Source organism: Erinaceus europaeus, chromosome 14 (assembly GCF_950295315.1).
Source record: "Erinaceus europaeus chromosome 14, mEriEur2.1, whole genome shotgun sequence".
In the NCBI taxonomy this organism is placed as follows: domain Eukaryota; kingdom Metazoa; phylum Chordata; class Mammalia; order Eulipotyphla; family Erinaceidae; genus Erinaceus; species Erinaceus europaeus.
The window spans coordinates 69614325-69628167 of NC_080175.1; the positions used below are offsets into that span (position 1 = coordinate 69614325).

General features: G+C 38.0%; 1 protein-coding gene and 1 long non-coding RNA gene across 7 annotated transcripts in view; one reads left to right on the top strand and one right to left on the bottom strand.

Moving 5' to 3' along the window:
* The window catches only part of LOC132532670 (uncharacterized), a 60226-nt gene extending 57710 nt beyond the window's left edge, over positions 1-2516 (bottom strand). For both annotated transcript variants that reach the window (XR_009544577.1, XR_009544575.1), the window contains exon 1: positions 2450-2516. This is a non-coding gene — a long non-coding RNA (uncharacterized LOC132532670). The remainder of the gene's footprint in view (positions 1-2449) is intronic.
* Positions 1-13843, top strand: part of NLGN1 (neuroligin 1) — a 1020375-nt gene that overhangs the window by 944572 nt on the left and 61960 nt on the right. The window lies entirely within an intron of this gene.

The following is a 13843-nucleotide window of genomic DNA, read 5'->3' on the forward strand; positions in this document are numbered from 1 at the left end:
TAATCTCACCCACAAAGACTCATCCAGAATGATAATTGATCCAATGTTTGTGCACCTTGTGACCCAATCAGGTTAATCATAATTCTAATGCCATAAATATGCAGATCATTTAGGAGACCAACCTGGAATGGGAGCCAGGTACCCACAGAACATAGATGAGAGGTTTTCAATGGAGTAGAATGAAAATGGCAAGATTTCTAAGCCCTACCAGCTGCGTTTGAATCCTGCCTCTTGTACTCTTCAACTTTCCAGTCCTCAGTATCTTTATCTCTAAATTAGGTGGTATCATACTTGGCTCATAGGGTTTCTCAAAGCAAAATTCTCAGATCATCTGTTACATAATCACATAATTCTAGGGGTTGCTTACTTAGGCAGATTCCTAGACCTCCTCCCTTAAAATACTGATTCAATCAATCTGGAATGCAGCCCAGATCACTGACATTTTAGCAAACATCCCAGATGACAACCAAGCTTGCCAAGCCTAGAGAACCACAACTGTGAGATTTAAGTATAAACTGGCTGGTACATAGTAGGAGTACAACCAAACACATCTACAGTGCTGATAGGCCATCAACTCTCTGAAAACAGGCAGCATATTATTCACTTTGTTTCTGAACATAGCAGATGCCCAGTAAATGATTACTGATGTGGATGGTTAGCATTGCTAGTCATAGTTAGAAGCAAAGACCAGAGGAACCAGGAAAAGTTTGCTTCAAGTGAAAGAGCATAGAAGTAGGATACATCATCAGAAAATACATGACATTGCTGCCTGCAGTTCAGTTTTTCCAGATGTTATCATAATAGTGCAAGAGCAGTTATCAGGTATTGTTCAAGTTCAAGTAGAAGCCATCAGGAAAGAAGCAGATGAAAAATATTAGAAATTCTGGAAAATTTAAAAATCTATTATGGACTTAAGAACTTATAATTAATGTTAGGTAACTAGAATTGGTATGGTTGTTACTGATATAATAAGCAAACAGCAAATTAGATCATTATCAAAAAGAAATTGAGATGGTAGAAGGAGGTAGAGAGGAGGAGAGAATGATAGACACATGCAGACCTGCTTCACCGCTCAAAGCTTCCCCTCTGCAGGTGGGGAGTGGGAGCTTGAGCCGGGGTCCTTGCACAATGTATTGTATGTGCTTAACTTGATGTGCCAACTGCGTCTCCCATCTATTTTCCCATCCTAACATACTGCAGTTTTCTGGGGAATCACATTACATATGATTATGTTTTCCCAGTACCTGAGTTATAGCCTTCTATCTTATTATACATATGAAATATTTAGACAGCAATTAGCCCAGTGATTCAGTGTATTAATTACTTGCTTTTCAGAAAGTATCATGCCAGCAATCTACAAGGAGAATCATAAAAAAAAAGTCTATGGCAATACAAGCATTTGTATGTTTTTACAGATAAGTTCATTACATAGAGTCATTCATGGGGAATAAATGGCAAGAAAAAATAGGATTTATCAGGGTAGAGCCTTAAGGGTTCTAGAAAAACACAAGAAAATCCAATTAGAACTGCAGAGAGTAGGTTCAATCTCATAATCGGCACTGCTGCACAGCAGATTAATATTATTGCTTACTATTTAAACTTTATTACTCCATTTTTCTGTCTGTGGTCCTTTGCTTTTCCAGCCCACCTTGAAAAGATGGCAGGCAGAACCATATAATACTTTTTATGGCCTTGGCATCAGTGCTGTTTTGTGGCTGAAAGATAAGTACCATGCTAGAAATGATGAGGTAAGAATGTGAGCACCACTTTAGCTTGTTTATAAGGCAGAGTGTGGGGCTGTTTGCTAGCATTCTAATCAGGAAGCCATCAGAAAGAGCACTTGGCCAGCTCCTACTGACTGATAGCAGATTTTTTTTTTTTGTCTCCATGGTTATTTCTGGGGCTCAGTGCCTGCACTATAAATCTGCTGCTCCTGGAGGCCATTTTTCCCCCTTTTGTTGTAGCCTTGTTGTGGTTATTATTGTTACTGTCGTTCGTTGTTGGATAGGACAGGGAGAAATGGAGGAAGGAGGGGAAGACAGAGAGGGGGTGAGAAAGACAGACACCTGCAGACCTGCTTCACCGCCTGGCCCCTGCAGGTGGGGAGCCGGGGGCTCGAACCAGGATCCTCACGCTGGTCCTTGTGCTTCGTGCCACGTGCGTTTAACCCGCTGTGCTACCGCCCGACCCCCCATAGCAGAATTTAAAGGAGCTGTTTTCTATAAAAGTATGTCCATAGGCAGCAAGAGACAATGACTAATGCAAAGACTTTTAACTAGGCAGCAGGCTTGCGTTCTAAATATAACAGCCACTGTTCTACCAATTGACCTTGGGCAAGTCACTCAACATCTTGATGTTATAATCCTTGAAATTCATTACAATCCAGGTTTTGGGATAAGCAGTAACTTCAGGATCATCCATACTTGTAAATTTCTAAAGAAGGACCTACCTTGCTCAGAACTGGCTCCCAGCATTGTTGAGTGTTCCTTGACTTGTAGTGCACCATTCCAATCCTCCCTGCCTCTTTTATCTAATGACTTTCTCCCTTGTGACTCTGTCTGAATATCCCTCTCTTTTATAAGTGGACTCAGTGCCCACATCAGCCAGTATAATTTCATCTTATCTGCAAATACCCTATTTATAGAAACATTCACATTCTAATGTTTTGCGTGGACATGACTGTTGGAGAGACAATATCCAACTCTTTTCAATGAAAGACTTAAATCTAGTCCAACATCATTTAATATTTAGAGTTAAGGAGACATGAGCACTTGATAAATTGAAATGAGAATTATTTTTATTAATGAGTTCCCCCCATGTGTGTTATATATAGACATCAAAGTATACTTTATTGTATGGTATATTAACTTATGCAGAAAGAATATATTTTATTTGAATAGCTATAATAGGAGCAGATTGTATAGTTACATTTTTGGTTATTAATCTTATAAATTCTTAGAATAAGACTTCAAGTGTTAAGAGTTAATTATTTTGGAGCAAGGGAAATAACATAGTTGTTATGCACAAAGGCATTCATGCCTGAGACACCCCAGGTTCAATCCCCAGCATTGCTATAAACCAGAGCTGAGCAGTGCTCTGGTCTCAAGTTCTCTCTATATCTCTTGTTCTCTCATTAAAATAAATAAACAAAGCATATATATGTGTGTATGTTTGTGTGTGTGTGTGTGTTTAGAGAGAGTTCACTATTTTGCTCAATGTAGAGACTGGGATGGAAAAAGCTAGTCAAATTCAAAGTTTAGGAAACTGTTAAATCAGTGACTCTCTACCCTAAAAATTAATGTACACAGTATTTTACATAGTAATAGGTATAATATATGGATTACAACACAAATGATTTCTTTATTATTTTATCATCAGTTTTGTTTCCTCTCAATATATATATTTTTTTGAATGAAAGTTTCCTAGGTTAGATTTGTGGTTCATTGTGCACTGGCACAAGAACTCATTAGATTCAGCTGAGTCAATATATCTGGCCAAATTAGATTCCTGTTTGGGCAAGCAAAGTCTTCCTTTCTCAGAGTTTGTAGTTCTCTTTCATTTTTCAGGTTCATAAGACACATGTAAATGTGATCTTCTTCTGTAGACCACTGGTTCATTTCTCTTCTCATTGCTTCTTAGGTGTTGATTAGACTGTTCCAGTTGCTGTTTATGTCCATTTTACAGAATGGAGTTGTTGAATTGATATAAATGGGAGTGTTTATTTGGAAATATAACTTTTTCCCTCATGTTTTTATTGTTCTAAGGCTATATTTTACTTCTCAAAGTGTACACTAATCATTTTCTTCACATTCTCAAAATCAATTCCCACGTTTCATAGAATTTATTTGCCTAGACTTACATTCTTTGTGCCACTAGGAAGGGGAGTAGCCAGATCCAGCTCCTCCGAGGATATTCTATATCTTTTCTGTAAATCACTGAGAATAATATTCTAACTCTTTCTAACAGTGTCCTCACACTGATCAGAGAAGAGCTTACAATTTCAAACTGTTATTTCTCACAGCTCTTTCCACATCTCCTCCTACCCCAGTCTTCCTATCTACCTATGTGCTCTAGCTAGCTACTCTCTTTTTGTAACAAACTGGTAGACCAATTCTGCTGATTATATCTGTCTTTAACAAGTTCAATGTCTATTTTGTCCTTCATGCTGTTATTTTTATTTTTTATTAGTAATTTAATATTGATTTACGAGATTGTATTTAATAAGAGTTATAATTCCATACAGTTCCCAACACCAGAGTTCTGTGTCTCATCCCCTCCATTGGGAACTTCTCTACTGTTTATCTTTCTGGGAGCAGGGACCAAAATTCTTTTTGTGATAGAGAATGTGAAAGTTCTGACTTCTACACTTGCTTCTCTATTGGACATGGGCATTGGTAGGTTGATCCATACCCCCCAGCCTGTTTCTGTCTTTCCCTTAGTGGACTAGGGCTCTGAAGAGGTAAGGTTCCAGGAGGCATTGGTGAGGTTATCTGTCCAGGGAAGTCAGGATGGAATCATAGTAACATCTGGAACTTGGTGGTTCAAGGCCATGCCTCCCAGAAGTGCCCCACATGGTAAGTTATTACAGGGAAAGCTTAAGTCTTTGTAATTGTCTTGGCACTAAATCAAGTACAGACTTACATGCATTTAAATTCCTAACTAGTTTCATATTGCAGACACTTTCTCACTTTTTTTTTCTCTGTCTGTTCTTTAGTGTTGTTATTCTCCAGGGTTTCTTCCTTCTTTCTTTTTCTTCAAGTCTCACCCACTGCCTTGCCTTGCACTAACTTGCCCACTGGCAACTTTCAAATCAGTGTGTGCAGCCAGATGTCACTTGCTGATTTATAAATACCTATCCGAGTTGCAGAACAAGTACTTTGTTGACAACTGAGTATCTCATGTATAGGTGAATATTTCATGTTCATAAATATCTCATTTTTAAGAAATACTTTGGAAACTTAATTAACTGTATTTTGCTGCTCACAAATCATACCCAAAGACACAAAAGGGTCACATTCCTTGGCACCCCTCCTTGTGTGACAGTAACTTAACAAGTTACCATTGTCTTGCAAATTGCTCTTCCTTCTAATTTTCTCTCCCACTTAGTGAGGACCCAATACAGAAATCTGAATGTTACTTTGGACTCTTTTCACCAATATTTCTTATTGTTTATGACAAGGTTGTAAGCATTCTACTTTTTAAATATGCATCAGATTTCACCCTAACCCTCCAGCCTGCTGCCTGCTCTATTATTCTATGGTAGGTCTAATACTTCTTCTTGTCTCTTTTGTGTCTCCAAATCATTTAATCTGTCTTTGATACTGCTGCATAAATTATTTTCTTTTATCTTCATTTTTGCTGATCTTCCTCCTCCCAAATGGATAGTTTTCTTTCTCTTTTTCTTTTCAGTACTTTTATTTGAGAGGACAGAGAGAAAGTGATAGGAGAGGGGAAGATACTGATTTAGAAAGGGAGAGACCTACAGTACTATTTCACCACTCTTGAAGCTTCTCCTCTTCTGTAAGTGAGGACCTGAAGATTTGAACCTGCCTCCCTGCATATGGTAGCATGTGCACTCAGCCTATTTCTGCCAATGCCCGGAGCCAGCAACTAATCTATAGGTTCTAGAGATGGCCATTATAGAGTTCATCTCCTAAGAAACTTACTGTCCAGTAGAGGAAACAGAACTGTAGGCTAATAGTTGCCATATATTAAATGTTTTTCTAGGGTCAGCAAGATAGCTTTCTCAGGAGGATGCTCACTTTTCCATGCATGCAACCCAGGGTTGAACCTAGCCACCACTACACTAGGGATTTTGCTGCTGTGGTATCTTTCCCCCTGTCACTCTGCTTCCCTCTTTCCATCTGAAAAGTCAGGCCAGTGCAGTACAGCTCTCACCACTACATTAAATAAGCAAGCAAACAAATATTTTTCTAGAAGTCGTATAGAAATTTATCAAAAGTTTGAGTATTTTCAAATAATTTTCAAAAAAGAAAAAGAAAAAAAGATGATGCAAAGATGTAAAGGAATCCCTAATAGAACATGAAGTTGCTCTCATGATAAAGCAAGTCTAAACATTCACCTGCCATTTACTACCTCAGTCTTTCACATTAAGAGTTACTTAGCACCAGATGAACTTATTTGCACTTTTATCTTGAGATAGTCACTAAGATGCTTTTCCCAAACCTCCATAGCCTCAGGGAATGTGCTTTGAACATCACTAGTAGAGTCCAACACGTTCTCCTTAGAAACAAGGAATCTGAGGATAAAGCAAGTTAGCTAAGGAGTCCAGAGTCAGAGAACTGGGAGATAATCAAAAGAGAACCCCAGCCCTTTTAAATAATAGCTCATTTTTATAAATTGGTTTGGATGTTCTTATTTCATTAGCACTATGCCTGGGTTAGGAAGTCTGAGGTGTTGCCTACAATGATATCCCTCCAAAATCCTAATCTTGTTTGAAATATTAACTAAAAATACAGCATGTTGCAACAAACATAAAGGTCCCTGAATGTTATGGGTGTCCACATACTCCCAAACTCTTCTGTAGATCCAATGCAAAGGAAGGAGCAAAATGTAACAGCCAGTATTATGGTTTGGTCAACCTACAACATGAATAACCAGAGCGGTAGAGTTTGCCTTCTACTGTTGCTTTATTCCTCTACTACTGGGTTATTATTGACAGAAATATAAAGTCAGAGAAATTCAAAGTTCATAGTTAGGACCATAAAGCATCTTCACACTGGTGGATATTTAAATTTTTTCTCTCTCTCTCTCTCTCTCTCTCTCTCTTTCATCATCGAATTAAATTCTAAAGTATGAAGGCATTTGAAGAAGTCAAGGAAAATATTTCTAAAGCAAAAATAGCAATATGAAGCACAGCAAAAGAGCAGATGGATTATATTTTACTAGAAGTTGTATAGACATGATCTCAAATCTCCATATGTTTTTCTCCTTAGTACTGCATGCCATGTTCCCTACATGAAACAATAGAAAAATCACATAAATGACCACCAGCCTTCAGGTAACCTGGGATCACATCAAAACCTGTGCAAAGAGAGAGGAGTAGGAGAAAGATGACTTGGCCTCTCTCAGCTATGAAGACACAATGAAAGTTTTTTATGAATACACCCATGAAATAATTGTGTCAGTGAGCTATATGGCAACTAATTTAAGACCCACACTAAGTCATAGAGAAAGAAATGGAATACTAACACTGCCCCCAACACCTATCCTAGCTATCTAGGGTTATCTGTGACCATGCTTTTCTTGTACTATGCATGACAGCCTGACTGAGCTCAACATGAAGAACTAAATAGGTTCAAAAAAGATTTTTGCCTCCATTTCTTTTTCCAGGTGTAATTAGCATGACAGAGAGTGGTAATTTAAAGTTCTGGTTTGTATGTGATTTTCCATATTGCTGCAACATCACGGAGTTATTAAAGACAATATACAAGGCACTGTTAGCCTTGTTTTTCTGTTGAGCTCAGCTTTTACCAGATATGCGATGCACTGAATTTTGCTACTTCTATTTTTTAAGTATCTTATGACATAAGAACCAGGTGCTATATGCCTGTTACTCAATTAAAAAGAGCAATATACTAAATTTAAAATACCACTAAAATAAAGAAGTGACTTGCTGAAATGCTCCTTTGTGAATATTCCTTCCATTTCTTTGGCTGCCTGATTGTGACCATTCTACCCAAATTGGTAGTTCAGGGAATTACTCTGTTCTAAAGGTGATGAGGTTTTTCATTTGTCCCAGCTGCAGAGTATGTGTTTTAATGAAGTCATCCAAGATTTTAAAGACATAGCTATTTGTTACTAGTGAACAAGAAATAAAGTCAAGTATATTTAGGATTCTTCACTCTTTGAGATTCAAATTGTAAAAATAATTCTACACCTGGTCTAGTATGATTTATAACAGCCAAAATATCAAGGGTAGTGAAAATTACTGTGTTTGTGTGAAAAACATAGAGCAATATTAATTACCTGCAAAATTTAACTGAGTACTTTAATAGTTTTAAAGACTGTGTTAGAAGAACAAAGCAAAATTAAAATGCTAAAGTCCAGCTACTAACAGTGTACTCATTCATACTATAATACATAGTAGAGAAAATAAAAGGAGTTTCGGAGCCAGGAAGTAGTTCACTTGGTAGAACATGCACTTTATCCTGCACATGGATCTGAGTTTGAGATATGAAAAGCTTCATGAGTTGAGGAGCAGTGCTGGGGTGACTCCTCTCTCTGTATCTCTCTCCCTCTTTATCTCTATCATATAGGGAAAGGGGGGTTAAAAAAAAAAAAACAGTCTTCCATAGTAGTGGAATCACATAGGTTCAAAAGGCTCTAGTGGCAAAAAATTGATAAATAATAGTTTTACAAGATCATCTGGGACACCAACAAGACAGGACTAGAATGACTTCAGGAACCCACCAAATCACTATTGAGTGCAAATAGATGTGGATCATGAACAGAGAGGAGCCTAAGGAGAGATTAAGTGGCTGGTAACAAACAGTCCAGCAGTTTACCAGTTGAGGAACCACCTTCAGTCTGTTTCACCAACAAAAAGACTGCTAAAGGGAGGAGAGGACTCCCCTAAGACTCACCAAATGCAACTGTGAGTCTCCATTGCTACCACCCTCAGAGACTGGAACAGCACGGGGGAGGCCCTGTGCTGACCCCAGGGGACAGAGAACTAAACAGGAAACTCAGGAGAAGATCTACACCTCGGTGGCCTAGCAGTTAAGCTGTGTGGTGGAAGCCATTCCATGTTGTTCTCCTGATGAAAACATAGTGAACTCAGGGATTAAAATAATACTGAAACAACTGTCAATTTCCACAACTGTGAACCCTTTAATTACCTTACTTAGACACAAGTTGATCCAACGAGAGTGATCACTAGTTTGAAAAGTACTGTGAGAGGTGTTGGTATGCTTCTAAAAACCCCTTCTGCTTCATTTGGTTTAAATCCCCCCTGCTTAACACTATTCTATTTACATAACCACTTCATTCTATTTACATAACCGCTGTTAACAAGCACCACCCTCCCTCCAGGGCATTGGTGATTCAGTGGTAGAATTCTTGCATGCTCCGCCCCCTCTCCTTGTCATACCCTAATTTTCACCAGTAACTTTTCTCTCCACCCTCTCTGCATCGCATCCTGTTCCCACCCTACTGGGCTAGTATATTTATAAGGACAAGATTGTTTGTAGTTTTTAGTTTAGTTTTAGCTTAGCTTGGTATAGGTTGCGCTGCATCCTGCATGAATAAAGAGATACTGCCTACAGCTCAACCATGAGTCCCTGGTCGTCTGTTACCCACCCATGAGCTAGCCCGGTGAAAACAACAGAGAGGGACCTCAAAACATACTATATAGAATGGATAAAACAACAAGAAGAAATTTTGGAGAAATGAACCAGGACAAGAGTCCAGCTAAGAGACCCCCAAAGGTTGGAGCACAAAATAATGAGGTCAATATCCAAACACCAGTTAGGGAAATCACAGGAATGAGTAAAGAGTTTGAAAGAATTGACATCAGAAAGGCAGAAAAAATAAATGAGACTCTGGAAGAAAACACTAATTATCTCAAAGTTATTAGAGAGCTGAAAGCTGAAATAGCTGAGCCAAGAACACAACTAGCTGAACAAGTTAAAACAGTATCAGAACAGTGTAACAAAATAAATAAACTCCAGAAAACAGTAGAGGGGAGAGAGAATAGAATAAATGAAGCTGAAGACAGAATTAGAAAGATCGGGATGGACACTACTTAATGCTCAGCGGATCAAACAATCAAGAGGACTTAACAATTATTAACATCTATGCACCCAAGGAAAAGCCATCTAAATACATCAAACATCTACTGAAAAAGCTACAGCAATATATTAACAGCAACACAGTCATACTATGAGACTTCAACACCCCACTATCTCAACTTAACAGATCATCCAGGCAATAAAGAAATGAGGGACCTAAATGAGGAGATAGATACACTAGAACTATTGGACATATTCAGAGCCATGCATCCCAAGAAACTGGAATACACATTTTACTCAAGTCCTCAAGGATAGACCATATGTTAGGCCACAAAGACAGCATCAGCAAATTCAAGAGCATTGAAATCATCCCAAGCATCTTCTCAGACCACAGTGGAATTAAACTAACACTTAACAATTAACAAAAGATTAGTAATAGTCCCAAAATATGGAAGCTCAAAAAGTACACTTCTTAACAACTACTGGGTCACAGAGGAAATAAAGGAAGAAATCAAAATGTTTTGAGAGTTCAGTGAAAATGAAGACACACCCTATCAAAATATTTGGGACACAGCTAAGGCAGTACTGAAAGGGAAGTCCATAGCCATACAAGCACACATTAGGAAACAAGAAAAAGCACAAATAAACAGCCTGGTTACACATCTTAAAGACCTAGAAGAAGAATAACAAAGGAACCCTAAAGCAACCAGAAGGACAGAACTAACTAAAGTTAGGGCAGAAGTAAATGACATTGAAAATAAGACATCCATACAGAAGATCAACAAAACAAAAAAGATCACAAAACAAAAAATGGAGAAGACCCAAATAAATCGGATCATAAATGAAAGAGGAGATATCACAACAAACACCACAGAATTTCAACAAATCATGTGAGACTTCTATGAATGACTATATGACACCAAGCTAAAGAACCTTGAAGAAACGGACAATTTCCTAGATACCTACAAACTTCCAAAATTAAATAAAGAGGAACTAGATGACATGAACAGGCCCAGCTAATGAAATTGAAACAGTTATCAAAAATCTTGACAAGAATAAAAGTACTGAAACAGATGGTTTTACAAATGAATTCTACAAAACTTTCAAAGAAGAACTAATACCTCTGATTTTAAAAGTCTTCCAGAAGATTGAAGATTCTGGAATACTACCTTCCAGCTCCTATGAAGCCAACATCATTTTGATACCAAACACAGACAGGGACACAACCAAAAAAGAAAACTACATACCAATATCTCTTATGAACATAGATGATAAAATATTGAACAAAATTCTAGCCAACTGGATACAGCAGTATATATAATTTTTTATTTATAAAAAGGAAACATTGACTAAACCATAGGATAAGAGGTGTACAGCTCCACACAATTCCCACTACCAGAACTCTGTATCACCTCCCCTCCCCGATAGCTTTCTTATTCTTTAACCCTCTGGGAGTATGGAACCAAGGTCATTGTGGAATGCAGAAGGTTGAAGTTCTGGCTTCTGTAATTGCTTCACCAGTATACATGGGCGACAACAGATCGATCCATACTCCCAGTGGAGCTCCAGGACACATTGGTGGGGTTGTCTGTTCAGGGACATCTGTTAGGCATCATGCTAGCATCTGGAACCTGGTGGCTGAAAAGAGAGTTATACAAAGCCAAACAAATTAAAAAGATTGTTCATCATGACCAAGTGGGAATTATCCCAGGGACGCAAGGTTGGTTTTATATATGTAAATCAGTCAACGTGACGCACCACATCAATAAAAGCAAGAGCAAAAACCACATGATCATATCAATAGATGCAGAGAAAGCCTTTGACAAAATGCAATGTTATTTATCATCAAAACACTACAAAAAATGGGAATAGATGGAAAATTCCTGAATATAGTAGAGTATATATATATAGCAAATGTACAGCCAACATCATAATCAATGGTGAAATAATGGAAGCATTTCTCCTCAGATCAGGTACTAGACAGGGCTGGCACTATCACCATTACTATTCAACATAGTGTTGGAAGTTCTTGCCATAGCAATCAGGCAGAAGCCAGGAATTAAAGGGATACAAATTAGAAGAGAAGAAATCAAACTCTCCTTATTTACAGATGACATGATAGTATACATAGAAAAACCTAAGGAATCCAGCAAGAAGCTTTTGTAATTCATCAGGCAATACAGTAAGGTGTCACACAGGCTGGAGAATTAACATTGAAAAATCAGTGGCATTCCTGTATGCAAACACCAAGTTAGAAGAAGTTGAAATCTAGAAATCAATTCCTTTTACTATAGCAGCAAAACAATAAAATATCTAGGAATAAACCTAACCAAAGAAGTGAAAGAGTTGTATACTGAAAATTATGAGTCACTACTCAAGGAAATAGAAAAAGACACAAAGAAGTGGAAAGATATTCCATGTTCATGGGTTGGAAGAATTAACATCATCAAAATGAATATACTACCCAGAGACATAAACAAATTTAATGCTATCCCCATCAAGATCCCAACCACATTTCTTAGGAGAAAAGAACAAATGCTGTAAATGTTTATCTGGAACCAGAAGAGACCTAGAATTGCCAAAACAATCTTGAGAAGAAAGAACAGAATTGGAGGCATCACACATCACGCATCTCAAATTGTATCATAGGGCCATTGTAATCAAAACTGCTTGGTACTGAAACATCAATAGACACACTGACCAGTAAAATAGAATTGAGAGCCCAGAAGTAAGCCCCCACACCTAGGGACATCTAATCTTTGACAAAGGTTCCCAGACTACTCAATGGGGAAAGCAGAGTCTCTTCAACACATGGTATTGGAAAAAATGGGTTGAAACATTCAGGAGAATGAAACTGAACCACTATATTTCACCAAATACAAAAGTAAATTCCGAGTGGATCAAGGACTTGAATGTTAGACCAGAAACTATCAGATACTTAGAGGAAAATATTGGCAGAACTCTTTTCTGCATAAATTTCAAAGACATCTCAATAAAACGAATCCAATTACAAAGAAGACTAAGTCAAGCATAAACCTATGGGACTACATCAAATTAAAAAGTTTCTGAACAGCAAAAGAAATCACTACCCAAACCAAGAGACACCTCACAGATTGGGAGATCTCTACATGCCATACATCAGAGAAGAGTTTAATAACCAAAACATATAAAGAGCTTGCCAAATTCAACAACAAGAAAATAAAAATGGGGGGAGAACAAGAAAAGAATATTCACCACAGAAGAGATCCAAAAGGCTGAGAAACACGTGAAAAAATGCTCCAAGTCTTTGATTGTCAGAGAAGTGCAAATAAAGACAACAATGAGATACCACTTCACTCCTGTGAGGATGTTGTACATCAGAAAAGGTAGCAGCAGCAAATGCTGGAGAGGTTGTGGGGTCAAAGGAACCCTCCTACACTGCTGGTGGGAATGTCAATTGGTCCAACCTCTGTGGAGAACAGTCTGCAGATCTCTCAGAAGGCTAGAAATGGACCTACCCTATGACCCTGCAGTTCCTCTCCTTGGGATATATCCTAAGGAACCCAACACAACCATCCAAAAAGATCCGTGTACACATATGTTCTTAGCAGCACAATTTGTAGTAGACAAAACCTGAAAGCAACCCAGGTGTCCAACAACAGATGAATGGCTGAGCAAGTTGTGGTAAATATACACAATGGAATACTACTCAGCTATTAAAAATGGTGACTTCACCGTTTTCAGCCAATCTTGGATGGGGCGTGAAAAAATCATGTTATGTGAAATAAGTCAGAAACAGAAGGATGAATATAGGATAATCTCACTCTCAGGCAGAAGTTGAAAAACAAGATCAGAAGGGAAAACACAAATAGACCCTGAACTGGAATTGGCGTAGTGCACCAAAGCAAAAGACTCTGGAGTGGGTGTGGGGGAGAATACAGGTCCAAAAAGGATGACAGAGGACCTAGTGGGGGTTGTATTGTTATATGGAAAACTGGGAAATGTTATGTATGTACAAAATATTGTATTCACTGTCAAATGTAAAATATTAATTCCCCAATAAAGAAATAAAGAAAATATTTTTACTACCATTTGCGTTTTACAGATGAGGC